We start from the raw sequence: 4,151 nt of genomic DNA, 5'->3' as shown, positions 1-4,151 counted from the left end.
ACAAAAAACTAGCTGGGTGTGGTGGCACATGCCTGTGGGTGGTCCCAGCTCTTCGGGAGGCTGAGGTGGGAGGATCGCTTGAGCCAGGGAGGTGGAGGCTGCAGTGGGTCGAGATTGTGCCACTGCCCTCCAGCCTGGGTGAGTGACCCGCCCACCCCCCCAAAAAAGAGGGCTGTAAGGGATCGAGAAGTAGCAAATACGATGAGGAGAATGGACTCTCCAAAATATTTAAGTCGTGTTAAGGAGAGGAGAGGTTATTTTTCTCTTTTGATGCTACGACAATCCTTGTCAACACTGTTCTTCACCACCACACGCCAGCCACATATAAACAACCAAGAAAGAAGGGATTCATTGCTAATGTAACTATTTAGAGCCCAAAACATTCATTGGACCACATTTTACTAGTAGTCAGAGTCACCATGTGCCATTAGCTTAGCAGTGCTATCAATCTCTCATTCCTCCACTTCTGCAGACCGTGGCAGGACTCAGCTATCCCAAGCATGCCATGCCGTCCATTTGAGGCTTTACCAGTAAGTCCTTTGGAGACAGCAGATCATTGCTCAGATTTTTGTTCACTGAGCTAATTTACTTCTCTGTCATTATTTCAGAGGACAATCTGCATATAATGATACATAGCTAATTCTTGAGTATCCTTTCAACTTCATTTCATTGTAGCTTAATGCAGAATATACTTACACAGTGTCATCCTGAAGTGATAATTTAAAAAGTATATGGATATTTTCAAATTAGTGTTTAATTTTGTATGTGTGACTATACTCCTAAAAGCTTTAGGAAAGATTTTAAGAATTCTATTTTTATGAGATTAGTATATTTTAATTGCATGCATTGTTTGTTGGTGATTCAATTTTTTTCACCTTAAAAATATTAATGTGGGGCTTACAAACTCATAAATCAGTTACTGTTCAAATTTTTTTTAAAAATGACGTGCCTTGGCTAGTGCAAACAGTAAATCAGTTTTTTTACTGTGTTTGTTTGATTCGCTTGGAATCTAACAAACATTCTGTAAGAAGTTACCACCAAAGATCGGAGAAACAGATACCTGGCACTTCCTTCCTTACTAATGAAATGTTATGCATTTCAGTACTTTCTACATGAGGAAAAGCAATATTGTATAAGAGTAATTAAAGTGTTCACAATTAGGTTCATACTCTGGTTTCTCTTCAGATCATATACGTCTTTTGTCTTTTACTAAAGATTTCCGTGGAAAGGAACAATTCTGAGTTTTTGACTAAGTTTTGTTTTGTTTTGTTTGAGATGGAGTTTTGCTCTGTTGCCCAGGCTGGAGTGCAGTGGTGCAATCTTGGCTCACTGCAACCTCTGCCGCTTGGGTTCAAGCCATTCTTCTGCCTCAGCCCCCCAAGTAGTTGGGACTACAGGCACTCACCACCATGCCAGGCTAATTTTTGTATTTTTAGTAGAGACAGGGTTTCACCATGTTGGCCAGTCTGGTCTTGAACTCCTGACCTCAGGTGATCCGCCCCCTTTGGCCTCCCAAAGTGTTGGGATTACAGGCGTGAGCCACCGTGCCTGGCCTGACCAAGTTTTGAGGCCTTGAATATGTGGAGCTTATTTTTATTTTTATTTATTTTTTAATCTTTATTTTATTATTATTTTTTGAGAGAGTCTCACTCTGTCACCTGGAGTGCAGTGGCATGATCTTGGCTCACTGCAATCTCTGCCTCCCGGGTTTAAGTGATTCTCGTGCCTCAGCCTCCCAAGTAGCTGGGATTACAGGTGTGCACCACCACACCTGGCTAATTTTTGTATTTTTAGTACAGACAGGGCTTCACCATGTTGGCTAGGCTGGTCTCGAATTCCCGACCTCATGTGATCCACCCGCCTCGGCCTCCCAAAGTGCTCAGATTACAGGTGTGAGCCACCATACCTGGCCCAGGACTCATTTTTTAAAAAATGTTACAGATATTAAAGTTTGTATATTTTTCTAGTAGCATCAACAACCTGTTATTACCTAGATAACCACCCTTCTTTCATCACTCAAATATAAATTGAGGGGCTAAATAGGACCAGAGTTCTGCTAGATACCAGAAAAGTGAAGAACCACAGAGTCCAACTCTTGCTCTGTGGAGTTTACAACACAGCTAAGAAGACACAGAAAAGCCATTACAAGTGTTTTTGAAGAAGTACAGGGTGCAACAGGACCTAAAGGTCAATTACCCAGACTGTGGCTCACCATGATTTCTTGATTCTTCTTGTATTTTCTTTTTTCTTTTTTTTTTTTTTTTGAGACAGTCTTACTCTGTTGCCCAGGCTGGAGTGCAGTGGCACAATCTCGGCTCACTGCACTCTCCGCCTCCCAGGTTCAAGTGATTCTCCTGCCTCAGCCTTCCGAGTAGCTGGGACCACAGGTGCATGTCACCACACTGGCTAATTTTTTGTATTTTTAGTAGAGACAGGGCTTCACCATGTTGGCCAAGATGGTCTCGATCTCCTGACCTCGTGATCTGCCCGCCTTGGCCTCCCAAAGTGCTGGGATTACAGACATGAGCCACTGCACCCAGCCAATTCTTCTTATATTTTACTAATTATTATTTTATTGATTTTTTTTTTTTTTTTTTTAGTATAGATGGAGTTTCACCATGTTGGCCAGGCTCGTCTCAAACTCCTGACCTCAAGTGAGCCTCTCGCCTTGGCCTCCAAAAGTGCTGGGATTACAGGCTTGAGCCACTGCACCCAGCCTCATTTTATTTTTATAGAGACAGGGTCTCTCACTATTTTGCCCAGGCTGGTCTTGAATTCCTGGACTCAAATGCTCCTCCTGCCTTGGCGTCTCAAAGTGCTGGGATTACAGGCCTGAGCCACCGTGGCCAGCCTCTTTCATTTCAAAATTGAAGAAAGAAAGTGAAGATACAAGCTACATTAAATGATGGTATGCATGCACGTGTATCTTCTAGGAAGAACATTATTCAGTCAAATAATCGAGGTTCTCTCAGGCAAACCTCTCTGGAAGGTTTGCTTGTATGTCTAGTGGTAGATACCCCAGATCCCCAAAGAAGAAAGCAGGGAGTGGTGTGGAAGGGGTTGCCATGTGGAGATGAATTGGATTCAGTTTTCTATCTTTTAAGTTTTATTTTTACTTACATGGCCAGGCACAGTGGCTTATGCCTGTAATCCCAGCACACTGGGGGGCCAAGGCGGGAGGATCGCTTGAGCCCAGGAGTTTGAGAGCAGCCTGGTCAACATAGGGAGACCCCGTCTCTTAAAAAAAATTATTTTTTAAATAAATAAATTTTATTTTTTTACTTAGATGGAGACAGAGTCTCCCCATATTGCCCAGGCTGCTCTTGAACTCCTGGTCTCATGTGATCTTCCTACCTGGGCTTCCCAAAGTGTTGAGTAAATTACAGGTGTGAGCCACTGAGCCCAGCCAGTTTTCTTTCTAAGGAAAAAGAACTGGTTGTCGAGTTCCTTCCGAGAAGGCAAAAGACAGAGCAGAGCAGGGCAAGAAGGCCGTGCCCTTGGGAGGAGCAGAGTTCAGGGTCTAATTCCTGTTGCTTTAGCCTCCGATTGTTACTTGCGGGGAGAGCCGATAACATCGGATGGGTACAGGGCTGCGGAACTGGAGCGCCTTGGCTATTTACACTGACCTGGAAAATGTCAGGATAAATGACAGAAGGCGGGGGTTGGTGACTGCACTCTTTCTAGAAGTCTCAACGCTTTGTGGGTATTGAGTTGTGTTTTTTCCCCCTCACCGTTGACTTGTCACTAAGTCACTAAGGATGGCCTCTAAATGGGGTGAGGGCTGGGGGAAGGGAGGACCTTAAAGTGAGACAGGCACCCCCACACAGGTCACAGTTTAAAAGACGATAGTTCAGACCGTTATGCGAAATGATCTCAGAGCGGCTGTTCACCTTCCCCAAAGCTGCATTAAAAGAAATAAGGATGGGTGACAACCCCTTTAGAAGACAAACCCCCACACTGAGGCTAGCCCTCTTATCGGCTGGCCAGGGGTAGGAGGGGTGTTGCAGGGTTGCCCTCGATGCCGCAGCCGGGGCCGGTGGGCACCAATGCGGTCCCACGCCAGGCCTGGCCTCCGAGCCCGCTGGGCGCGCGCGCACGCCAGAAGCGCGCGCCTCCGTCCCTCGCGAGCGCGCCCCCCACACCTCACCGTT

At 45.3% G+C, this 4,151-nt stretch overlaps 1 non-coding gene across 1 annotated transcript; it reads left to right on the top strand.

Moving 5' to 3' along the window:
• Positions 1 to 1,165: 1,165 nt before the first annotated feature.
• Positions 1,166 to 1,280, top strand: LOC112136041 (U5 spliceosomal RNA). The gene has a single exon (XR_002917241.1). It is a non-coding gene; the product is annotated as a U5 spliceosomal RNA (small nuclear RNA).
• The last annotated feature ends 2,871 nt before the right edge of the window (positions 1,281 to 4,151 follow it).

This window comes from Pongo abelii, chromosome 10 (assembly GCF_028885655.2).
Source record: "Pongo abelii isolate AG06213 chromosome 10, NHGRI_mPonAbe1-v2.0_pri, whole genome shotgun sequence".
In the NCBI taxonomy this organism is placed as follows: domain Eukaryota; kingdom Metazoa; phylum Chordata; class Mammalia; order Primates; family Hominidae; genus Pongo; species Pongo abelii.
The sequence above is the reverse complement of the archived record's forward strand: the minus strand, read 5'-3'. Positions and strand labels throughout refer to the sequence as shown.